We start from the raw sequence: 26343 nt of genomic DNA, 5'->3' as shown, positions 1-26343 counted from the left end.
GAAAGGTAAGTCAAGCATCCTGTTCTAGAAGGATGTGCTTAGGTGTGCCTGAAAGCTTGCCCTTGCCTTCAGGACTCAACAAGGCAGGTCCAGAGATCTATGAATCGTCTTAATCTTCTGATGAAGAGTGGGTGAGTAAAGTCATTTCTTCCTATCTTTCTTGCTCACTCATGTGTTGACCACGGCTGTTGACCATGGCCCCAGGCATCCCAGGGCATTTCACTGCGGCTTCTCACCTGTGTGCTCATCTATTTCTTCACTCCTCCTCTTTTTTCAAGTATTAACTAAGAGTTCTTACAGGCTCAGGTTCTTCAAGGTGCTGTGGGGGCAACAGGAAGAAGAGAGCACAGGCTTCTAGACTCTGCAGGCATTACTAATAATATACCCGGGATGCAGGAGTGACTGTGAGGCCCCCAGAAACTGAGCTGGTGACTTAACTATCATCACCTTCCTTCCTCACCAGCTTCTGAGAGCTTGGGAAGTCTTTCCTATTACTGTGGCCTGAAGAGTGTGATTCTCCCTTATTTCTCTCTGCGCAGGGGTCACCGTGACGTCAACACAAAGGTGGCCCTCTTGCCTTGAGTGAAATAGCACCCATGACTGCATGATCAGAGAGGTGTCAGCCCTTTACACGTTAGTCAGCTGGAGAAGAGGCAGGATTGGTTTACTTTGTGGATAATTCTCCCTGCTTCCTGCAGTGAGTTTGGCTACCTTTATTTTCAGTCTGCACTAAATCTGCTGTTTTCATACAAAATATGTTTTAGCTTGAGGGGAAGACTGTCTCTCCAGAATCACATATTCTCTTTATATTCCCCGTATTTCCTGCTCTAAGTTTCCCTCTAGTAATTCTGCTCAGCTCAAAAGCTTGTTTAATTTTTTAACTGAAAAATGTGTTTACTTGTATGGCTGCGCCAGGCTCTAGTTTCGGCCTGCAGTATCTTTGCTCTTCACTGTGTCACGGGAACACTTGGTTGTGGCACATGTGCTCTAAGTCCCCTGATCAGGGATCGAACTTGGGCCCCCTGCATTGGGAATGCAGAGTCTTAGCTACTGGGCCACCAGGGAAGTCCCCCAAATCTATAATTTTAAAATGTCATTTGTTTATTTATTTGAGTTACGCTGGGTCTCTGTTGCTGCACGTGGGCTTTCTCTAGTTGCGGAGAGCAGGGGCCGCTCTCTAGCCGTGGTGTGCCGGCAGCCCGTTGCGGTGGCTTCTCTTGCTGCAGCACCCGGGCTGTAGGTGCACAGGCTTCAGCACACGCTAGCTGTGGGGCAAGGGCTTAGTAGTAGCCGCCTGCGGGCTCTGGAGCTTGGGCTCAGTAGTTGTGGTGCTTGGGCTTAGTTGCTCTGAGGCAAGTGGAATATTCCTGAACCAAGGATCAAACCTGGTTTGATCCCTGTCCCCTACACTGACAGGCAGTTTCTTAACCACTGTACCACGAGGAAAGTCCCCCCCAAAATCTTTTTGTTAATAACAGTTTATTGAGATATAATTCACCCTTTTAAAGTATATAGTTCAGTGGCTTTTAGTTTATTTGCAGAGTTGTACATCCCCATTGTCTATTTTCAGAACATTTTTATCCCAAAAGAAACTCATTAACAGTCGTTCTCCAGTCGTCCCTTACCCCAGCCCCTGGCCACCACTAATCTATTTTCTGTTTGCATGAATTTGCCTATTGCAGACCTTTCATACAAACGGACTCAAACAATGTGCGGTCCTTTGTGACTGGCTTCTGTCAATTAGCATGAAGTTTTCCAGGTTTATCCATGTTGTAATGTATGTCAATTCTTCCCCCCTTTTTGACTGAATAATCCATTGTAAGGATAAACCACATTTTGCTTAGTCAATCATCAGTCAATAGACATTTGGGTTGTTTCTCCTTTTTTTAGCTATAGTGAATAATGCTGCTTATGAACATTCCTGCCCAGTGTTTTGTATGGACGTATGTTTTCAATTCTCTTGGATATATCTAGAAGAGGGGTTGCTAGGCTGGCTACAATCTTAAATAAACATTTCTAATGGTCTTCATACTTATCTGTTTCCCAGGGAGCAGGTTTCTCCATGCTCACTAAACAAAAGGGAATGACCAACAGCAGGACCTTTTTCACCAAGTCCTGGAAATAGCACCTGCTTTTCCAAGTCAGACACAAAGCCCAAAGATCTCCACTGTAAACAGTATGCGGCTCCGAAGGGCTGTGGCAGACGAGGACTGGGACAAGTCACTGCAGTGACTCACAGTTAACAGCAGCTTGCAGCTGCCAGAGGAGGTATGTGGAAACAACCTTTTCTTATAAACAAAGGAACATTTCCAGTTATGTCATTCTCTGCTTATAACTGATTCCTTGAAATCTAGTCCTTCATAGCCTGTCAAGGATCTTGGACTGTGATCTCTGATGGTATCTGTAGCATGGAATAAGCAGTTTACAACCTTGGAATCCTAAATTGCCCTTTCCCCACCATCCACCCACTGCAGGTTCCTGTTTATAACTGAAGTCTGCCCTCTGCTGGTCATAGGCAGCTCAGCCCCACACCACAGAGCTGCTTATAAAATCATAAAATCTCCAGGAACATTTTGGAAATTGGTATAATTTATTTAGCTATAGCAATATGGAGAAATGACATCTGCAGAGCATACCTCTTTTATTTTTTACTTTTTGATGTTTGTGGGTTTTTTCCTTTATTCAATAGTAGCAGGACTGAGCCAGTTCGAGTTATATTTATGAGCCACTCTCATCTGTGATAAATAACCATTATTTGTATTTATGCAGTGCCTGCCCAGGCCCTTCTGCTCCTACTGACTCCTGAGTCACTGAAACACTTTCCTATGGTAGGAGTGGACAACGGCTGTTCGAGACAGGAGGTACTGCAATTTACAGGCTGTCAACTGTCCAGTAACTTTCCAGAGGTGGTTTGTAGACTGAGTGGTGAGTAGAGAAAGACCCAGAGACGGACTCTCCTCATGTTCTGTGGGGTGCCCCTTGCCCTGTTAGAAGGCTTCAGGGCATCAGGGATCCCAAGCAGACATGGCAATCCTTTCTTCCTGTTCCTTTCACCCAGGCAATCTGGCCCAGACAAGCACGTGCAGGAGGACATGAAAGGGAGGGAAGGAAGCCAGAGCCCAGAGACCACAAGAGAGTGTGAGCAAAAGTCTGAATCAGTGAGAAGGGGAAAGGAAGAAGCTGGGGGAGGGGAGGCTGGTGAGAGAAAGAAACAGTGGGCAAGGGCAGAGCAGGGGACTAAAGAAGGGCCTCCGTTTTTCTAAGGGCTATTCACTGCTTTCTGCAATGCAGTTCACTGTACAAATCTGTTCAGTTTTTAGTCAGCGAAGAGAATCCTTTCTGATATTCCGGAGTCTTTGAAAACAATGCTGTGCTTCTGACCTATTGTTTTGGAACATTTATACTTTCTGTGTTAAGAGAAAAGCAGCACTTTTAGGAAAGAAAAACAATATTTAGAGATTTAGGATTTCTAACCTCTGAGTGGAGGGACTGGGGGAAACAAGGGCTCCTTATTGTGAGCATACATCCTGGCCAGAGGTCTGGAAATCTGTCCCACCCTCCAAGGTGATCCTCAAGTACAGCCATAGAGGGGGCCCCACTCCCCACCCCAGGGAAACCCTCCCCACAAGGGTCTGGCTACCCCTCTCAGTCTGCTTGGGACAGCAGAAGCCCAGGCTCAGGGTGTAACAGAGATCCCTGTGTCCTGTTCTTTCTCTTACCCTCCATTTCCTTCTTGCCTCCTCCCTCACCTCCTCACCTGGTCCTCTGGACTCAAGTTCTCTTCTCCCACATCGCCACTCTCCAGACGTTGTGACTTACAACTTAAGCACTTTAGGAAAGACAGAGCTCAGTATATTCTTATAAGTGGATGGTGCTGCCCCTTTAAAATCCACCTGAAGGGGAAGTGGTGGAGAGAAAGAGAGAACCAGGTCTTCTGCCTTTCCTCCTAGAGATAAAGGTTATTCTTAGTAAGATCAGCTTGGCACTGGGGAGACATGTCCCCTCCTGTCCCGGGAGCTTTGCACACAGCAGTTCTTCCTCTTCATGCAGGGAAGAAGACAGAGAGAAAGAAAAGGAAAAAAAAGAGGAAGGAGGTGTCATCACCGTTGCCCTGGTGGGCTCTTCTCAGGACGTACTTTGGAATGCAGGTTCTGGTGGACAGAACTGGACAGGGGCGTGCCCTCAGCCCGACCCCAGAAGGCCAGTTTTAATTCTAGCAGTCACTTTTGAAGCGAGAAGACTAAAGGTCAAATGAGTTCCCTTCAGGCCTTTGCAGAGCACTTTGTATGTGGCACTTGTTTAATAAACGTTTGCTCAGCCTCCTGCTTGCACCCTCCTTAGGAGGAGTCTTCTAGGACTGCCCTTATTGGGCGTAAGGACACTGTAATCAGTCAGGGAATTCAAGCCCTAGTATTAGCTTCGGAGAACCAAGAACTTGAGAAATAAATTTTAAAAATAGGAAAAAGTGAAAAGGGTGGGTAAAGCTGGAGAAAACTTACGTAATCCGCTTCCACTTTGGACCCAGATGGTGACATTCTGCAGAGAAGCCAGTAGGGGGAGCTCGGGCAGTGTATCAGAACCCCAGCGCCCGGGTTGCCAGGAGCCAAAACCTCCGGGTAAACAAAACAATGAACCTTTGTAGTTTCTCTTAGGTTCTTAATCCTGGGAGGCTCAATCCGAGCCCTTCTGATTTTCATCCTAGGGGACGCAGCTAGCTTCTAGTGGAACACTAACTGGTCCTGGATGTCTTAAAAAGTCTCTCTCTTTTTCTCCTTGCTTTCTCTCTTCCTCTGTTTCTAATTCCTTTTCTCAAACTCTTTCAGTATCTCTTTGTCTGTATCTTCTTCTGCAATTTCCATCTTCTCTGAAGATATCTTTCTGCCTATGCTTCCTTCTTGTTATCTCTCTGTATCATCTTAGGCCCAGTAAATGCTGTGTGTCCTGTGTGCCAAGTCCCTTCAGCCCATGCCCGTTTCTTCACAACCCTATGGATCGTAGCCTGCCAGGATCCTCTGTCTGTAGGATTCTCCAGGCAAGAATACTGAAGTGGGTTGTCATGCCCTCCTCCAGGAGATTGTCCTATCCAGGGATCGAACCCATGTCTCTTATGTCTCCTGCATTGCAGGTGGATTCTTTATCACTAGTGCTGCCTGGGAAGCCCCTAGTAAATGTTAATAAAAAATAAATGGAGATGAAGCCATTATAACTGAGCTCTGAAGACTGCAATATTTGGCACACACAGAAAAAATTAATTTGAATATATTGTATACAAAAATTAAAATATATTGTACAGCAAAAGTAGCTACTTCTGCCACCACTTTCAGTTCAATCGCGTCTTTTGTGTGTATCTGTCTCTGTCCTGCAGACCTGCTGCCCTCACCAGCCTGCAATTCTCTGTTGTTCATTGTCTGCTGCCAAGCTGCTGCCCACCTCCCCCCAAACCACTGACCTGTAGGGGTCATCTCCCTCCCTGAGCAGCCTAACAAGGTCTTTCAGGTCCAGAATAGTTACACCTCTCTCTAGTGACACAGTTTGTTCTTTCCTAAGTAAGACCCAGCCCAGAACTCACTGGAACTCATAGAATTGGGAGTTGAGGGACTCCAGGTGAGAAAATGGGGAAGGACTCAGCTTGCCCTCTGTTTGAAACCTCTTGTCCTCCAATATTCAGGTGCTCTGGCTGGACCTGGTCTACTCTGCCAGAGTATTTTTGCTCACAGTGACTTTCTCTTGGGGAATTTCTTGTCTTTCTCTCTAGACTGACACTTGGGGACCTCTAGCTTATCACACAGTCTGTATGTATCTGACACCCTTTAGGACCCAGAGTTTGCATTCTTTTTCTGGGTTTTTGGGCCCTAGGGACTCAAGCAATACAACTGAGTGTGTGTTTTAACTTTCCAGAACATCTCATGGCAGTCAAGACGCACCTCTAGTATCTTACAAAAGGATGCTTTGCCTGGACTCCACAGAGGCCCTGTGAGAGTCCTAAGCATGTATAGTATGCAGATGGCTCTGGGCAACACCGCTCAGCAGGCACTGTCTCATTTCCAGGCCCAGATACTGTGACTGTGATTGGTAGAGATGGAGGTGGGAAAGTGTCCACCCCATTTCTACATTTTGTGCTCACACCCTTGTTAGGATGTATCTCCCAGGATCCACCCTATGTCCAAGTCTATCCTGTTCTATCCAGGTTCTCATTATTTTTCAGACCCTAATTTTATACGTCCCTGAGAGGCAGGTTCTAACATTTGATCTGGTAGGACATGAGACTCTTTAATCTTGGCACTTTAACTTTCTTTAAGCCTCCTGGAGCCAAGGAAAGTGGTGGCGATATGATCTGATCATCCCTCTTCCTGCTCACCATTTGGTAACCATTATCATCTCCTAGTTCGAGACCTGTTTGGATCAAGTTGAAGACCAAAGTAGGGAGTAGGGGTGAGACGTGCAATACAATCCAACATTTAAAGGCACTAACCACTTGCTTGCCCTTGCTATGCCCTGACCACACAGAGAGGCTGAATAGGACATAGGCCCCTTCCTAAGGGAGTGAATGCTTCAGCTGGACTGGCCCACTATGTCTCCAGACAGAAATCAAAATGAAACTGCTGCAGAAAAACCCAGTGCTGCAAAGTGCTAACATCATCAGGCAGGTTGCCTCTGCAGTGCAATCCATAATTTCTGTGACTTCCAGAACCAAGAGGGCTGTTCTATGACTTTCTAAATTAAGCTTCTGCATTACTTTGAAAACTTAAAAAGCGTTCCTTCCCGCAGACACTGCTCCCAAATTAAACACTTTGTGCTTGTGCAGCTGTTCAGATGTTAGTGAATTGAAGATGGAAAGGTTCTTAAGAAGGGAAGGGTGGTGGGTGCCTAGAAAGGAGAAGCGAGCACAGCAGAGGTGGGTTTTTTTATTTTTTTTAGGGGACTGGATTGAAGAGCTGGGGGTCAGGTAGCAGGGATTGTATGAACTGAAGATTATAATCAAGTGAGTACATAAAATGTTTTTTAAATTATTAGGTCTAGATAAGTATAGGTTAAGGAGATGCATTTATTATGATCAAGTATTTCAAAGCATGATTTTAAGTGGAGAACTTGGTGAGTGGCTATTCCCTACCTCTAATCGGTAGGAGCCAGAAGGAATAAACACAAATTGCTAAGGTGGTATCTTAAGGTTATTGTGAGGCCCACTTCTGAAGACTGGACAACAGCTGAACTAGAGTGGGTCCCAGAGATTGTCTGGGCACTGTCCTCTGGAGGCCTTCACTGAAAGAAGCAGCCTGTGTTTCCTACAGTGCTGCAGGTGACATTTAGCATAGACGTGGGCATGACTTGCAGAAGCTGGTCTCCAGGTTCTCTTCTAGATTGGGAGAGGAATAGAATGCATGTAACATTAGAGGCTTTTAGCAAAGAAATGAACAGATAAAAGGCCCAGTTCCCTCTGGTCCACCGCTCACCAATATGCCGAGGCCCCTTCTATCAAGCCACCCTTGTGTCATTTGTTTCCTAACTTGTGCCTAGATCTTTGCCTACAAGAATGTGCGCTATTTTGGCAAATGGTTGTTCAGAGAGCTCTTGCTCACAAAACTTGTCTGCAATGTTTGGACTGGCTACCAGGGCTCTCACGTTTCCACACATGCTGTCCCCACCTTCCTGCTGGGTCTCTTCCAGAGAGGCAGCAGTTATTTGGTGCTGCTGTTATCTGCTCAGTCTGTTTCCAACAGACTCCTCTTGGAAACCATTTTCACAGGGGTCGGCTGAGTGGTAGGGGTTGGAAACAGGGGTTGGAGCTGAGCAGAGTGAAGAAGTAAAAAAAAATCCACAGTTAGCCAGATAGTATCATCCATGCGCTGAGGAAGTAAGAGCCCCAGCCTGCAGCAAACCGGGCCCCAGGGGCCACAGACACAGAGAGAAGCGCTGGACTCTGGCTGCTCCCCCAGCGGTTCCAGGGCAGAGCCCTGAGGGGGCTGTCCTCTGGTCTTGGCTGTGCCCCAGATTAGCTGTTGTCCCTGGGCCACTTAACCTCTCTGGGTCTCAATTTCATTATCTGCAAGAGAAGAACATTTGTGCAAACACCTCTAAGGTTCCAATAAACTATGTTCTGTCATTCCGTATGGACTTGTGTTTGGGTTTTAAACATTAATGATACCTTTTACCTGTATCATGCTTTATGATTTATAAAGAACTTTCACATACTTATCTCATTTGATCCTAACAGCCATGCCATGGGATAAGTAGGACAGAAATGATTCTTCCTGTTTTCAAGTTTGAGAAACTGAGGATCAAGGAGCTTCAGTTCAGTTCAGTCACTCAGTCGTGTCTGACTCTTTGCGACCCCATGAATGGCAGCATGCCAGGCCTCCCTGTCCATCACCAACTCCTGGAGTTTACCCAAACTCATGTCCATCGAGTCGGTGATGCCATCCAGCCATCTCATCCTCTGTCGTCCCCTTCTCCTCCTGCCCCCAATCCCTCCCAGCATCAGGGTCTTTTCCAATGAGTCAACTCTTCACATGAGGTGACCAAAGTACTGGAGCTTCAGCTTTAGCATCATTCCTTCCAAAGAAATCCCAGGGCTGATCTCCTTTAGGATGGACTGGTTGGATCTCCTTGCAGTCCAAGGGACTCTCAAGAGTCTTCTCCAACACCACAGTTCAAAAGCATCAATTCTTCATAATTGTTATCACACAAACAGTAAGTGAAAAGCCAGGACTTCAGCCCAGGTCTTTTAAGTTGAGCTTAATTATTCATTTTTTTGGTGGGGGAGAGGGGGTCATCCTGTGTACTTTTAAAATCGAGTAATTATGGATCATCTACTAGAAAAATGAACTTGGGATTTTTAGATGCTTAAACTCAACATGGGCTCCAGGTAAAGTCCTCTTACTGTCAACCGCTCTATGAACTCACAAATGTGTGAATGCCTTGCTTCTCTGATCAGACTGTAAATTCCTTGGAGGTTCAGGCCATGTGTTTTCTCTTCCCTCCTATATTCCTTCAGTAAGCATCACAGAGCCAAGCACCTAGCAGGGGCTGTTGTATTGCCAGGAGAGAGAAAGCAAAGTAAGACTATGAAATACATAAGCAGGACAGATGTCTGTTTCCACATTTGACCACTTGTCCTACCAGAACTGTTATCCTTGTACAAGTTCTGCCCAAGATAGTTACGTGATTGCCATATTATTCCTTGCGTTCTGTAACACAGCACAGTGTCCCCTGAAAGCAGCAGCCATATCTTTCTCCTCAGCAGATTTTCCAGGCACAGGATGGGCTCACAGTTTCAAAGAGACTGTGTGATCTCAGTGATCTCATGCCCCAGGGACATGATGTAAGTAAAAGCGGCAGACTGGCTGCCTTAGGTGGGGGATGGAGGTAAATTACTGGGCGGGGCGGGGGACTGCTCTGAGCTAAAGCTGAGAGTGAAAGGAGTAATGAGGCAAAAGTAGCCAGAGCATCTGAGGAAAGCTGCCAAGGACATCTGGGTGCTGAAAGGAAGGAGTGCCTTCTGCCAGTGTAGGGGGATGGGAAGGCCAGGGGAATGAATCAATAGGCCTGAGGCCACAGCCTCTGTGGGTTCTCTGACCACGTGTGCACACTTGACACCAAGCCTCAGTGAAATTTTACTTCACATCCCTAGACCTCCACCCTCATCAGTGACTGTGACTTCAGTCCCCTCTTCAGGACTGCAAGGAGGGAACACTCAGTGAGAATCCAGAGGTGGGGACAATTGACTTGATAAACAGAGATGGCCCCAACTTAAGACCTTTGCCTCATTATTACCCTGACATCTCATTATCCTATTTGCCAAATCCTTACTTTCGCAGATTTGGTGGAGAAAGAGAAGGATTCTGAGATTTGTAAGCAGGACCACTCCCAGTAAATGAGATCATCCCATACCCTAGGGACCGACTCAGTTGAGCTCCACTGGCCACTTAACTCCAGATGAAAGAGGTCTCTGTCTGTCCCCTTGTAGCTGCCTAGGACCTCACTAAGAGAACACTCCTAGGGTGATAGAATATTAGAGATAACAGGCAGCCTAGAGGTTACATATTCATCCAACACTCTCACTTACAGATGAGGGAACTTAAGAGCATGGTGATGACATAAGTGTTCAAGTCACTCAGGAAGTTAGTAAAAGAGCCTGGACTAGAACCTGGAAGTCTTGACCCAATACCAGGTTAGATCGTCTTTCTTATCTGACCCTGGCCCTTTGAGATGTCAAAAATCTCCAGCCAGGGGCAACTCTGAGCAACCAAGCAAGAAAGATCTGAATTTACAAAACTTCCTTGTGGAAGCACCTGCTCTTTAGGAGACTTTTTTTCTTTCAAGCCATAGAAATCTATTTTTATTAAATAGATGTGTAACTTGGATTAAAGTAAGTAAATAAAATCAGTATGATGGCATAATACACAGCATTCACATCAGTTTTGAGTTTCACAACAAGATCCAAGACAGGTGTCTTTGCATAAGAGTTCAAGAAAGTTCAAGGCTTCCTTTGTGGCTCAGCTGGTAAAGAATTCCCCTGCAATGCAGGAGACCTGGGTTCAATCCCTGAGTTGGGAAGATCCCCTGGAGAAGGGAAAGTCTACCCACTCCTCTGGCCTGGAGAATTCCATGGGGTTGTCCATGGGGTTGCAAAGAGTTGGACTCTTTGCAAAAAGTGACTTTCACTTTCACTTTTTTAAGAGATCAGTCACTTTAGGCGACTGTTTATGTTACAGCCAGGACTGGGAACCCCGTCCCTGCCTCCCTCCAACTGCTATTCTAAAAGCCTTTCTAGCGGCCGAGGCTGCCCCTTCTGGCCAAACACAGCACCTGATCTCATCCTCTAGTCATTCAGTCCTGGTGCCTCATGGTGGTGAGGGTGACACCCTGTCAGATGAAGAAAGGTGGAAGCAGAGACCCTTGCACACAGGCGCTTCATAAATGTTCTACAAGCGAATAACCAAGGTTCCAACTCTTCTGCACTCCGTTTGGCTCCCCACTTCCAGAAGCATCCAGCAGACTTATGTCCAACCTGCGGATTAATCAAGTCAAATAAACAGATATTTATTGAGCTACAATCGGGAAGGCAGTCTACCAGGTGCTGAGCTTTATACAAAAACCGGCCTGAGTCCCTACCTTCAAAGGACTCACAGGCCAGTTCGGGAGACCAGGTGAAATTATATGTGAATTATATCATAGGCAGCAGTATAAGTGCTGTGAAGCAACAAGTGACCATACGCAAAATGGCTGGGGGAAATACTTCGTGTATTGGCACACAAAAGAAGAGGACACTGTGAACTACGCAGGCCAGGGGAGTTTATGGAAAAGGGAAAATCTGGTAAGGACTTTAAAGGATGGGAAAAATTTAGAGGAATTTGGAGAGAAGGGATGAGCATTTCAGAAACTATTAGAAAAAGTGCAAAAATAGAAAAATGCAAGTGTACTGAGGGTAGTGAGTAATAATAATCATAATAGTAGATAATGCTTATCATGTATCAGACTCTTTTCTCAGCAACTAACATATATTCTCTTGCAATTCAAATTATTTCTATTATTAAGCCATTTTTGCAGTTGAGGAAACTGGGGCATAGAAGGGTTTAAGTAACTCACCTAAGAATACAACCTCTAAGTGACTGAGCTGGCATTCCAGCCCAAAGGCTGTATATCCAGCCACTGCTTTGTACAGCTCTCATTATGTCTAGAGGAATTGATTGGTTGAAAAGGTATGTTGGGGAAAAACACAGAGGATCCTGATTTTGTGGGCAGCAGGGAATGATTAAAGCTTTCTAAATAAGGATGTGGATCTGGATTTAAGTTTTTAAATTGAGATATACACAGGAAGAGGCTTCCCTGGTGGCTCAGATGGTAAAGAATCCGCCTGCACTGCAAGAGACCCCGGTTCGATCCCTGGGTCAGGAAGATCCCCTGGAGAAGGGAATGGCAACCCACTTCAGTATTCTTGCCTGGAGAATTCCATGGACAGAGGACCCTGATGAGCTACAGTCCATGGGATAGCAAAGAGTCAGACACGACTGGGTTACTAACACTTTCGCCTTCATACACAGGAAGAAAATCCTAAGGAGATATTCACATAGGAAAAAGCACAGAGAAATATAGTAACTCATACATTTAGATGAGTATTAACTCGTCCATTTAATAGAGTGTGTTGTCCAGAGTTACATCTGGTGGCCTCTCAGATCTTGAACTACCAGATAATCAAATCCGTGATTGATGGCACCAAGGGAACAACCAAAAGGTAAGAGACCCCCAAATCTACCCAGGCATGTGCTCAAAAGCTAGAGACAGAGATATGCTTGGAGGAGGGTGTATAAAGGGAAATAGGAGGCATCTGGGTCAGAGAACAAGTGAGAGATCAGCAGAATGAGCTGAGACCTCACATGTATGATTCAGCAATACCTTAACCATGATTGGATCAAAGCTTCTGGAAGAAGAAAAAATACTGCCAGCTATCTTCCTGAATATTTTATAATAGCATATAATTTCTTCAGTCTTTTTCTTCAATTTACAGGCTGAAATGGAAAATTATTTTTATGCACAGAATGCTATTTCTTTCTCTCTTTTTAAAACTCAATTTTGCTAATATGTTCTATCAAAGACTGTAAAGCTGAATTTGCTCTCATGACCATCCCCTATAATGAACGTGGGACAGATGAAGTAATAAGACCTCTGAAAGGGTGGGAATTGAAATGAGAGCATCTTTTCTTTTTTCCCTCAAGGAACTGATGTACAAAGGAGCCTGCTCAATCCAATGAAGTAAAAACATTAGGTAATTTGAATCCTGAGCAAAGATTGGATAATTGTCTTGGATGGGACTTTGGGAACAGTCACAGGAGATGAGGCATCATCCTGTTGAGATGGTCTTTAGGGAATATGTGGTTTTTACGAGTATTGTTTGGCCCCTGAGTCACAAAGCAGGGGTTGAAGAGTTGTCCTTGGTCTGGGTTCCAGGCGAAGTTATGTACTTACCCTTGTAAATTGCAGTATTCAGTATAAGCATTGTTGCAATTTATGGCCACGCCTTCATGACCCCACTTTTGGAAATGGGCTCCAAGTCTGAGTTCCAAGCAGCTGTTTTATGTCCACCCACAGGAAAGCAGCACATACATGGTGTGGGGGTGGTTTGAGGAATGGTCTGTGAATGCCCAAATCTTGTTCTCTTGGACATGTATTGTTTGTTTGAAGAATGAGTTGATTCATTTACGTTCAAGTGAGGGCAAAAAAACCACTGTAACATAGGGAAATCAAATGTTGTGTAGCATACCCTCTTCAATCACGTGGCATTGAGAAACCGCGGCTGTTAGTCTCTTCTGCATTTGCTTTCTCCTCAGCCGCTATTTTTGAGAAGATTTAAACTCATGCCTTGCTGCTGCTGCTGCTGCTGCTGCTAAGTTGCTTCAGTCATGTCCGACTCCGTGCAACCCCATAGACAGCAGCCCACCAGGCTCCCCCATCCCTGGGATTCTCCAGGCAAGAACACTGGAGTGGGTTGCCATTTCCTTCTCCAATGCATGAAAGTGAAAAGTGAAAGTGAAGTCGCTCAGTCGTGTCCGACCCTCAGCAACCCCATGGACTGCAGCCCACCAGACTCCTCCATCCATGGGATTTTCCAGGCAAGAGTACTGAGTGGGGTGCCATTGCCTTCTCCGAAGCTCATGCCTTACATTGAGTCATTTCTGGCTGAGGCTGTCATAAGGGGTTTGGAAATGTCACATTCCCAGACCCACATTCTAGGAACTAAGTCATTACTTTTGGGCTCCTCTGTTGACATAAATTCTTCCCCTTCAGCCAGATCTGGAATATTTGGCACCAACAGCAAACCTGGGCACCTATGTGGCTCCAGAGCTACAGTTCTTTCTGTGTTGACTCTTCTGTGTATGTTGGCCCAAGTCCCAGAGGTGAACTGCTATCCTGGTTTCCTTTCATAAATTCTGACTGACTGCTCTGCCTGTATTTCTGCTTCTTCCTCTAGCACTAGATACTCTCCCCAGTTTCACCCATCCTCATCCCTTCTTTCTGCTGGCTGAAGTTACCTGCTGTGCCAGGCCATGGAATGACTGTGTCATAGGACAGGCACACTTGCCTTATTGGACACTCATATCATTTCCTGTTCACTTAAGTTGGGTCTTCCCTGGTAGCTCACATGGTAAAGAATCTGCCTGCAGATGCAGAAGACCCAGGTTCAATCCCTGCGTCTGGAAGATCCCCTGGAGAAGGGAATGGCAGCTCACTCTTGTATTCTCCCCTGGAGAATTCCATGAACAGAGGAGCCTGGCAGGTTACAGTCCATGGGGTCGTAAAGGGTCAGACACAACTGAGTGACTAACAACTTCACTTCATTGTTTTCTGTTCTCATAAATCAGTGTATCTCAGGAAGAAAGGTACCAGCCTCTAGGAGATGCATTGGAAGCTCTAGGGAGCACTTTTGATTGTCGCAGTTATTAGGAGGGGCACTAGTAGCATTTAATGAGTGGAACCAAGGGTGCTGGCTACTTGATACTGTGCACCAACAAGTGTCGTGTGTCCTGTGCAAATGTCGGAGGTCACACTGGATATTTGTGTGGGACAATCTGCTTGTAATTATGTGCTGTGAAATTCAATTCCATTTTACTTGGAAACACAAGTTACTTTTGTATATTTTAATATACACTGATTTTTCTGTAAATGCCACTTAAGCCTTTTTAAAGGAAGAGAAGATGGCGCTGTGTTTGTTCAGAACTTTACCAACAGTATTCACAATTTCAGAAAAGCATTTGGCTGCCAGCAATTTCACTATTGTGATTTGAGTTGCAGCAAACATGTCTCTATTACATTAGTCTCTGCCACATTCACTCAGATTTCAAAGCAACTGCTTCATTCTACCTCCTAGTTAGTCTTCCCTAAATATTAATATACTCCAATACATATTAGTTAGTTATAAATTATTCCTCTTCTATCAATAATTTATCTTCATCATTAGGACACTGTGTTGACTTTTAGAAAGATGTGTGTAGGAGGTTTCCCTGATGGCTCAGTGCATAAAGAACCAGCCTGCTGTGCAGGAGACACGGGAGACATGGGTTCAGTCTCTGTTGGGAAGATCCTCAGGTAAGGAAGCAACAACCCACTCCAGTATTCTTGGCTGAAAAACCCCACAGACCGAGGAGCCTGGCAGGCTACATACAGTCCAAAGTGTCCCAAAGAGTCTGACACTACTAAGCAACTAAGCACATATAGGAGGTTAATAATTCCAGATAGTAAATAGGACCTAACAAAACATTCACTTGAAAATAGGTCATTGGCTCCGATGGGGTTAAGAATCCTTGATCTAAGTGGCTACTGTGGTACTGTCTATGGAAGGCAGCAAAGGACTAAAGATGAGGTCAGTGCATTCTTGGAAGGAGGCTGTAGCTGCCCACCAGGGTTTGCTGTAGCATCCCCTTGAGGAGCTGAGCACTTTCCAAATTCCAATGTTTATCCTCATCAGGTTTCCAGAAGTTTCCAGAATCCAAGGTCACTTGAATCACTCAAATCCAAGAAGTTACTCATAGCCAAAGTAGAAATTTATAATGGAAGACATTTCTTCCCAGGGACTGAAAGCTTATGTCCACTGCCCAGGGCAGCCAGTCCCAGGATCAGAATGAACACAGATGCTGAGCACAGGGCACACGGGATACTGTAGAGAGATAAGAGGCACTCCTGTTCCACAGCAACCACAAAAGGCAGAATCTCTGCCCTGCACAGGGCTCGGGTGTGCACTACCATCTTAAGATGCCTTGGGGTTTTTATTTCCTGTCGTCCACACTGACCGCTTCCCATTCTGCCCACACCCTCACCCACCTTCACCCAGTCTTCCCCCAGGCGATGGGCAGTTCAGTTGATTATCTTCTATGCAATGGCATTCACATTCTGGACCTGCCTTCCTCTGATTACATCCAAATTTCCTCCCTTGATTGGAGTTTCATGAGGTCCATGCATTTCAGTCTCTTGATTTACTCCCACGGGTGACTAATCACAGCCATTGTCTGTGAATTTTACCATTGATAGTTCAACTCTGAAGGTGACCTTGTGTCCCTGGTTTCCAGATTCATGGAGAGGGAGACCTCCCACTGTTGCTTCCATATCTGGCCAAAACTGATGTCCAAAATGAAGACTCAGCCTCCTTTCCTGCTCTGCACCAATCCCTATAGTTGGCAGAGTTCTCCTGATCGTTATCTCAGTTTGATAGAGAATATTCCATAGTGGCTCAGTGGTAAAGAATCTGCCTGCAATGCAGGAGACACAGGATTGATCCCTGGGTCAGGAAGAGTCCCTGGAGAAGGAAATGGCAACCCACTCCAGTATTCTTGCCTGGAAAATTCCATGGACAGAGGAGCCTGGCGGGCTACAGTGCATGGAGTTCCAAAGAGTCAGACACGACTAAGCAAATAAACAGCAACAGCTACAAATTCCTTTCCCACTCCAGCTTCCCAGTGACTCCCTTCCACTTGCCCTGTGTGGCAGTTTCAGCACAAGTCAAGCGGGAGACCACCCAAATTATAACTGACTATGGATCAGAAAAGATAACATGGTCATCAGGATATTTGGGTTGGGGGAGATTTTGTTTGTTATTTACTGTTTTTGAATATATAGTAATTCTACTCATAGAGACTGGTCAGAGATGGAATGATGAGCTGATTAATGGAACAGTCTAGTTAATTAAGAGATAGTATATATAACATAGATGAACAATGATTTTTGAAGAAGTATTAATGAAATACAGTTTATTGAAAATGTATATTAATTATGGTAGAGTTGTTTTTTCATGGTTCAGAAGGGAAAAGCTCAAGGAAGTGTGCTTGTCCCCCGACCCCCACACCATTTGTTTTTACGTTACAGACTGAAATGATGTTTCCTTAAGCTTCTCATCTCAATCACCTGAATCCTCTCAGTCCTTATCAGTGTTCTCTGTGCTCCTTGACTTCCCAAAGAGAGAGAAAGTTGAATCTTTCAGTAATATTTCCACATCAGTAAGAATCAGTCACTTTAACCTCTTTACAGCTTCAGCTCATTCTTGTATCACTTTCACTAACTTTTTTGTAAAGAAGCTCCCCTAACCAAATCAAGAATTTCTGTTACTGTATTTCTGTAAGGCTGTAATACTGTCCATCCTTCTTCATTAACAGAAGATACAGTAAACATAGCACAAGCTCATAGCTTTCTCCAAGAACTTTTAAATATTGAATAAACACTGAATTGAAATTTAAGTGTAAGAAATATTTCAAAGTGTACATCATTTATTCATTCATTTAAATATTCATTAGATGAACATTTATTAAACATCCATCATGTGACAGACACTGCTTTAGGCACTGGAGATACTAAGATAGCAAGTCACGATCCTAGCTATCAAGGAGCTCACAGTTTAAAAGAAGAGAGACTGATACGTAAAAAACATGATTTTAACTCAGTGAAATAAGTACTGCTGTGGAGTTTGCTGATGATCAGTTGTGGCATAAAGGGACTAAATGATCAACTCTACTTTTAAAAAGGTGCTGCTTAGAGAACAAACTTATGGTTACCAGAAGCCAAGGGTGGGGGGAAGGGATAGTTAGGGAGTTTGGGATAGACGTGTACACAGTGCTATATTTAAAATGGATAACCAACGACTGTATAGCACAGGGAACTCTACTCAATATTCTGTAACAGCCTAAATGGGAAGAGAACTTTTAAAAGAGTAGGTGACGTGTATATGTATAACTGAATCACTTTGCTGTACACCTGACACTATCACAGCATTGTTGACCAACTTAATCCAGTATAAAATAAAAATTTCTTAAATTCAAAACTAAAGATTACAAGGTTCACAGAGGAAGATGCTTATAATGCATTGTGAAGGAGAGGTAGAAATTTTCCCACCAGATAACAGCAAAGAGAGATGTTTCAGAAAGATGGAAGAGCATGTGCTAATGTAGAGAGGCAAGTGAGAGTAACTGTTACTCGTTCCCAGGAACTGGGGACTGGAAGCAGTGTGATGGGACAATCCCTAAGACAAGCCCTCATGAGACAGGGACGGAAGGGCTAGAGCCCAAATGGTACTGAATACCTTGATAAAGGGTTTGGATTTCATTCACTTGGCAGGATAGTAATTGGGTGCTAAATGCAGAAGTGGTACAGTCAGATCTGTGGTAAGAAGACTATGATCGATTCCATGTGGATGGATACACGGTAAGACTAGAGGTAAGGAGCTGCTAGAGACAGATGAAATAGTTGGCTGGCTACTGGCGATTCATGATGTTAGAAGGCATTTGGTCCATGAAGGTCAACATTTCCTAGATCTCTTCAGGTGGAACCATGCGGCTAAAGGGATGTGAGTAAAAGTGTGTAGGGCATTCTAAGCTAAGGTGGTTAAGTGAACCTACTTCATACTGCCTTCCCTGCTGCAGCAGCCCTGAACACCTCATGAAGATGGCTATGCCATAAGATGGAAGGAACCTGGATCCCTGAGTCAGAGAAGAGAGAGCTACCAAGAGAGCCACCCAACCAAGAGCACATACCCTGAACTTTGCCCGCATGCTAAGTCACTTCAGTCATGTCCAACTCTGTGGCCCTGTGGACCATAGCCCACCAGGCTCCTCTGTCCATGGGATTCTCCCGGTAAGAATACTGGAGTGGGTTGCCCTCCTCCAGGGGATTTTCCTCACCCAGGGATTGAACCCGTGTCTGGCATGTCCTACGTTGGTCCTACGTTGGTAGGTGGGTTCTTTACCACGAGTGCCACCTGGGAAGCCCACAGGGAACTTTATATGAGTAAAAAAGTAATTTGTGTGTGTGTTTAGTCTCAGAGATCTAAATACTGTTACAACTGTTAGATTACCCTCATCCAACTAATCTGACTAATACAGGAGGAGTATTAGGAGATGTTTGCAATATTTAAGAAAAGATAGAGACTTTCCACATTATATGCTGAAGTATAGGATTCTGTGGAGAAAACAAGTGGAAGATGGAAGAAATGGGGATAATAATTTATGGATAACATCAAGAAGGCAGAAGGAGATAGGATCCAGAGCACAGGAAGCATTAGCTCCTTCAGCAGAAGGTGTAAGGAGGGATGTCTCTTCATTTAAAACAGAAGGAATTGCATATCTATAGGTGAGCAGTAAGAAGCTGCCAGGTTTTCTTTACGACATAGGAGGTAAAGACATGTGCTGAGAGAGTGAAAGGATAGCTGTAAAGGTTCAGTTCAGTTCAGTCGCTCAGTCATGTTCGACTCTTTGCGATCCCATGAATCGCAGCATGCCAAGCCTCCCTGTCCATCACCAACTCCCGGAGTTCACTCAGACTCGCGTTCATCGAGTCAGTGATGCCATCCAGCCATCTCATCCTCGGTCGCCCCCTTCTTCTCCTGCCCCCAATCCCTCCCAGCATCAAAGTCTTTTCCAACGAGTCAACTCTTCGCATCAGGTGGCCAAAGTACTGGAGTTTCAGCTTTAGCATCATTCCTTCCAAAGAAATCCCAGGGTTGATCTCTTTCAGAATGGACTGGTTAGATCTGCTTGCAGTCCAAGGGACTCTCAAGAGTCTTCTCCAACACCACAGTTCAAAAGCATCAATTCTTCGGCGCTCAGCCTTCTTCACAGTCCAACTCTCACATCCATACATGACCACAGGAAAAACCACAGCCTTGACTAGATGGACCGTAGTCAGCAAAGTAATGTCTCTGCTTTTGAATATGCTATCTAGGTTGGTCAGAACTTTTCTTCCAAGGAGTAAGCATCTTTTAATTTCATGGCTGCAATCACCATCTGCAGTGATTTTGGAGCCCCAAAAAATAAAGTCTGACACTGTTTCCACTGTTTCCCTATCTATTTCCCATGGAGTGATGGGACCAGATGCCATGATCTTCGTTTTCTGAATGTTGAGCTTTAAGCCAGCTTTTTCACTCTCCTCTTTTACTTTCATCAAGAGGCTTTTTAGTTCTTCTTAACTTTATGCCATAAGGGTGGTGTCATCTGCATATCTGAGGTTATTGATATTTCTCCCGGCAGTCTTGACTCCAGCTTGTGTTTCTTCCAGTCCAGAGTTTCTCATGATGTACTCTGCATATAAGTTAAATAAGCAGGGTGACAATATACAGCCTTGATGTACTCCTTTTCCTATTGGGAACCAGTCTGTTGTTCCATGTCCAGATCTAACTGTTGCTTCCTGGCCTGCATACAGATTTCTGAAGAGGCAGGTCAGGTGGTCTGGTATTCCCATCTCTTTCTGAATTATCCACAGTTTATTGTGATCCACACAGTCAAAGGCTTTGGCATAGTCAATAAAGCAGAAATAGATGTTTTTCTGGAATTCTCTTGCTTTTTCCATGATCCAGCAGATGTTGGCAATTTGATCTCTGGTTCCTCTGCCTTTTCTAAAACCAGTTTGAACATCAGGAAGTTCACGGTTCACATATTGCTGAAGCCTGGCTTGGAGGATTTTGAGCATTACTTTACTAGCGTGTGAGATGAGTGCAATTGTGCAGTAGTTTGAGCATTCTTTGGCATTTCCTTTCTTAGGGATTGGAATGAAAACTGACCTCTTCCAGTCCTGTGGCCACTGCTGAGTTTTCCAAATTTGCTGGCATATTGAGTGCAGCACTTTCACAGCATCATCTTTCAGGGTTTGAAATAGCTCCACTGGAATTCCACCACCTCCACTAGCTTTGTTCATAGTGATGCTTTCTAAGGCCCACTTGACTTCACATTCCAAGATGTCTGGCTCTAGATAAGTGATCACACCATTGTGATTATCCGGGTCATGAAGATCCTTTTTGTACAGTTCTTCTGTGTATTTTGCCATCTCTTCTTAATGTCTTCTGCTTCTGTTAGGTCCATACCATTTCTGTCCTTTATCGAGCCCATCTTTGCATGAAATGTTCCCTTGGTATCTCTAATTTTCTTGAAGAGATCTCTAGTCTTTCCCATTCTGTTCTTTTCCTCTATTTCTTTGCATTGATTGCTGAGGAAGGCTTTCTTATCTCTCCTTGTTATTCTTTTGGAACTCTGCATTCAGATGCTTATATCTTTCCTTTTCTCCTTGGCTTTTTGCTTCTCTTCTTTTCACAGCTATTTGTAAGGCTTCCCCAGACAGCCATTTTGCTTTTTGCATTTCTTTTCCATGGGGATGGTCTTGATCCCTGTCTCCTGTACAATGTCATGAACCTCATTCCATAGTTCATCAGGCACTCTATCTATCAGATCTAGGCCCTTAAATCTATTTCTCACTTCCACTGTATAATCATAAGGGATTTGATTTAGGTCATACCTGAATGGTCTAGCGGTTTTCCCTGCTTTCTTCAATTTCAGTCTGAATTTGGTAATAAGGAGTTCATGGTCTGAGCCACAGTCAGCTCCTGGTCTTGTTTTTGTTGACTGTATAGAGCTTCTCCATCTTTGGCTGCAAAGAATATAATCAATCTGATTTCGGTGTTGACCATCTGGTGATGTCCACGTGTAGAGTCTTCTCTTGTGTTGTTGGAAGAGGGTGTTTGCTATGACCAGTGCATTATCTTGGGAAAACTCTATTAGTCTTTGCCCTGCTTCATTCCATATTCCAAGGCCAAATTTGCCTGTTACTCCAGGTGTTTCTTGACTTCCTACTTTTGCATTCCAGTCCCCTATAATGAAAAGGACATCTTCTTTGGATGTTAGTTCTAAAAGGTCTTGTAGGTCTTCATAAAACCATTCAACTTCAGCTTCTTCAGCATTACTGGTTGGGGCATAGACTTGGATTATGGTGATATTGAATGATTTGCCTTGGAAATGAACATCAAGACAAATATAGAAAGCAATTTCTGTGAAAACAGGAGAGCTGTGCAGAGATATTTAACAAGCAAAAGGCCACCAGCCCACATAGTTGAATAAGTCTAGCTCATCATTCTGGGTGGAGGGAGCAGATAGGTGGGTTTTAGGATTGATCCAGGGTTGAAGAATTGAAGAATAGGTGTAGTGCAAGAACAAAGGAATGGTGGAATTGGCTTAATACTTTAGGATAGGCCTACCTGCAGAAACCAGAGCCCCAATAGTAATTCAGTGGCTTAAACAAGATAGAATTTTCCAATTCCAGGTGCAATAGAGTATTCTGCATATGCCACAATGGATGCAGCTAAAACAAACAAACAAACAAAAACTTGAACATAATATACAGAGCAGATTTTTGAGGACTCTGAAAATTAAATTGTAGTTGGTAATTGGGGAAGAGGACTAGAATTTGAAGTACCATCAAATTGGTAGACAGTTTATCATCGTTTTCCTCCAATAATCAGCACAAAACCTGAATGTGGGCATCTGCACAGAGGGAGCTCCAGGAGAAACCCTCTAGCTCTGGCTCAAAGAGCAGGGAAGGGTCTCGTAATGCTCCAGAGAGTCAAGGAGAGCCCTCTTTCTTCTTTTCTCTGTTTTCTCACACCCCAGCCCCTGAGAAAGCCCATGATGGCAATGGCAGTGCCTGTAGTGACAGCTGGACCTGCAGGATCCTGAATGCTGAGGGAGGGGAACTTGCCTCTCTGATCAGAGGAGCTGTGATCATCTGTGTAGGACAGACTCCTGTTGCTTTTTATCTTCTCTCTGTCCTCCTGCTGGTTGACCCTGGACATCAGTGTAACTGCAGAAAAGATGCAACAGAGTGAATAAATATAGCTCCAAATCTCTGGTTGGAAAATTTCAGGTAACCAAAAAATGCTGAAGAGATCGTCCCAGGGAGAGGATTGGGAAAGCAGGCCCATAAAGTTGCCTGTGAATTCTTGGGCTCACTTCTAAGTGCATACGCCCATGGCCATGCTGACCCTAAAGAGCATATAAGTCTAAGAACTGAACTACAGGACAGATCACCAAGGTTTCAAACTAGCCACTGGGTGGTGCACATGCAAGACAGATCTGAATAGCACTGTTTTGAAATCAGGTTTTGAAATCAGCCATCACACTGAAACCACAGAAAGTTGGTTGGAACTTGTACCTGAACCCAACTGGGTCAATTATCTGTTAAAACAAATACCCATAATCCCATAACATAATATTCAAAATGTACAGGATACAATCTGAAAATAATCAGCATACATATAACCAGGAAAATCTCAACCTTGCATGGCAAGAGCCAAATAAGAGGTGCCAATGCCAAGATGACATGCAAGTAAGAATTATCTAATAAAGACTTTCAAGAGCAACTGTTATAATAGTGATCCAAAAAGTAGGGCAAATGTTCGTAAAATATAAAAAGCTAGAAGGTCTCAGCAAAGAAATTGAGGATAAAAGGAAGAAACAAAGGGGAATTTAAAAAGCATAAGACAAAAAAAAAGCTGAATGGGCTCAACAGTAGAATAGAAATAGCAGAGGAAACTGTAAATTAACTTGTAAACCAATCCAAAGAATTTACCCAAAGTGAACAACAGAGAGAAGAAAGTTGGTTTCGTTTTGTTCTGTTTGTGTGTGTGTGTGTGTGTGTGTGTGCCATGCCTCACAGCTTGTGGGATCTTAGTTCTCTGACCAAGAATTGAACCCAGGTCTTCAGCAGTGAAAGTGCAGAGTCCTAACTACTGGACTGCCAGAGAATTCCCAAGGTTTTTTTGTTCTTAATGAATAGAATTTCAGATATCTATGGAATGACACCAGAAGATCTAACACTGATGTTGTCAGAGTCCCAGAGAAGATGAAAGTGCAGTGTAAAAAAATATTTGAAGAAATAATGGCTAACCTGTTCCCAAATTTTGTGAAAGACATGAATCTCTAGGCTCAAGAAACTCAGCAAACCTCAACAGGATAAACCCAAATTAATCTATGCCCAGACACATTGTAAGCAAACTTATAAATTAATGGCAAAGTGACCAGAGAAAAATAACACATTATTTATAGGCAAACAATAATTCAAATGACTGTGGAATTCTTATTAGATACTATGGAGGACAGAAGAAAGTGAAACAATATCCCTAAAGTGAAAAAAAGAAAAAACACTGTCAAATCAGAATTCTATATCCAGCAAAATGCCTTCAAGAAAAAAGGTAAAATAAAGACAGTCTCACTGAAAGAAAACTAAGAGCCAACAGACCTGCCCCAAAATAACTGCTAAAGGAAGCCTTTCAGAATGAAAAAAAAAAAACAACAAAACAAAAAAAAAAAACCAGAAGAAGGAAATGGGATATCAGAAATGAAGAGAGAGCAACAAAAATAAGTACATAGGTAAAAATGCTCTTCTCTTTTTGAATTATTAAAAATACTTTCTAAAGCAAAAATTAGACAATATCTGCTGCTGCTGCTTCTAAGCCTCTTCAGTCATGTCCGACTCTGTGTCGGCAGCCTATAGATGGCAGCCCACCAGGCTCCCCCGTCCCTGGGATTCTCCAGGCAAGAACACTGGAGTGGGTTGCCATTTCCTTCTCCAAGACAATATCTAGAGCTGAACAAAAATGAAAATACAACACATCAAAATTTGTGGGTGCAGTTAAAGCATTGCTTAGAGAGATATTTATAGCATTAGATGTTTATATTGGCAAAGAAAAAAGTTCTCAAATCAATAATCTAAACTTCCACCTTGAGAAAGGTGAGCCTTGATAAGATGAGCCATATCAACCCCAAACAGCAGAAGGATGGAAAAATAAAGAGAAGAGAAAAAGCAATGAAATTTAAAACAGAAACCCATTAGAAAACTATCGTGAAGCAAAAAACAATAAAACGGATAAATCTTTAGCCAGAAAGAGAGGGAGACAGAGGGGTGTGTGAAGCAGTGGGCAGGGCTTGCCAGTATCTGAAATGAAAGAGAAAATGACTATAAACCTTACAGACATTAAAAGAATATTAAGGTGATACTATAAAGAACAACTCTACACACAAAAAATCAACAACTTTCATTAAATATACTAATTTCTTGAAAATTACTATGATATATACTAAAGAGTTAATAGATATTAAAGAGATTGAATTCATGGTTTAAAATCTTTCAAAAAAAGAAAGCTACAAGCCCATATGATTTCACTGCTTCACTTGGTTTCATTTGCCAAATGGTTAAAAAATAAATAACATTATTTCTACACAATTTCTTCCAGAAAATATAAGAGGATGGAACACTTCCCAACTTACTTTATGAGGACAGCTTTACCCAGATACTAAAATCAGATAAAGATAATACTTGGAAAGAAAACTGCAGACTAATATAACTTAGAAACACAGAAATTCCCACAAGATATCAGCAAACTGAATCCTGTAATGTTTAAAAAGAATAATATACCACAATCAAGAGCACTTATCCTGGAAATGTTATGTTAGTTCAATATTTCAAAATCATTCAGTATAACCCACCATACTAATATCAGAAGACAGCATTAAGAAAATGAAAAGGTAAACTGCAGGTAGAAAGAAAATATTTGCAAAACAAAATATGTATATGATAAAGGACTTGTATTCAGAATATATAACTCTCAAGACTTCACAAAAACACAAAAGATCTAAGCAAACATTTTACCAAAGAAAATATGCTAATGGTCCACAAGCCCATGAAAAGATGCCAGAGGGGTAACTGAAATTAAAGAGACTGATGATATTAGGCCTGGGTGAATATGGAGAAACTGGTTTTCATACATTATAAGCAGGAATGCAAAATGGCATAGCCACTTCAAAAATCAGTTTGGCACTGCATGTAAGTACCATACAGTCCAACCTTTTCATTCCTAGATATTTACCTAATAAAAGTAAAGCTACGTACTCACACAACTTGTATATGAATATAGCATAAACATTCATAATAACCACAAATGGTAACAATACAAATGTTCATCATCTAGTGAATGAATAATCAAAATATAGTATACCCATGCAATAGAATATTACTCAACAATTAAGAGAAATGAACTACTGATGCGTGTATCTCAAGAGCATCATGCTAAATGAAGGAAACTAGTTGCAAAAGTATTATCACAGTGTATGATTCCATTTATATGAACTTCTAGAAAAGGCAAAACTATAACAACCTGAAGCAAATTAGTCATTTCTAGGGGAAAGAATGGACTGCAGAAGGGAGCTTTTGGTGGGTGATAAAGTGTACTGAAACTGGATTGCGGGGGGCTGCCTGGATGACTCTGTACATGCATACATAAAATTTACCAAAATTCATCAAACTATACATCTAAAAGTGGATGAATTTTATTACATGTAAATCATGCCACAATACAGATGTAAAAATAAAAATGAAGGTTAAGTAAAGTTGTTTCCAGACAAACAAAACCTGGGAGAATTCAATGCCAGCAGCTGTAAACCAAAAGAAACACCAAGAAGTTCTTCAGGTTGAAAGAAAATGGTCTCAGATGGAAGAGCACTGACAAAGGTAAACATGTGGTTAAAAATATAAGAATGAAAATAAATAAAT

General features: G+C 43.2%; 1 long non-coding RNA gene across 4 annotated transcripts; it reads left to right on the top strand.

The window, feature by feature from the left end:
* The first annotated feature begins 2050 nt into the window (after window positions 1-2050).
* LOC114118893 (uncharacterized) lies at window positions 2051-26098 on the top strand. 4 transcript variants are annotated; one of them, XR_009597955.1, is made up of 5 exons: window positions 2051-2268; window positions 2770-12232; window positions 12714-12763; window positions 18399-18609; window positions 22407-26098. It is a non-coding gene; the product is annotated as an uncharacterized LOC114118893 (long non-coding RNA). The 4 variants fall into 4 exon arrangements; XR_009597954.1 differs by having other exon boundaries at window positions 13326-18609; XR_006056147.2 differs by having other exon boundaries at window positions 2770-12763.
* Window positions 26099-26343: the final 245 nt, after the last annotated feature.

This window comes from Ovis aries, chromosome 1, assembly GCF_016772045.2.
Source record: "Ovis aries strain OAR_USU_Benz2616 breed Rambouillet chromosome 1, ARS-UI_Ramb_v3.0, whole genome shotgun sequence".
In the NCBI taxonomy this organism is placed as follows: domain Eukaryota; kingdom Metazoa; phylum Chordata; class Mammalia; order Artiodactyla; family Bovidae; genus Ovis; species Ovis aries.
This window is presented reverse-complemented; position numbering and strand designations above follow the sequence as displayed.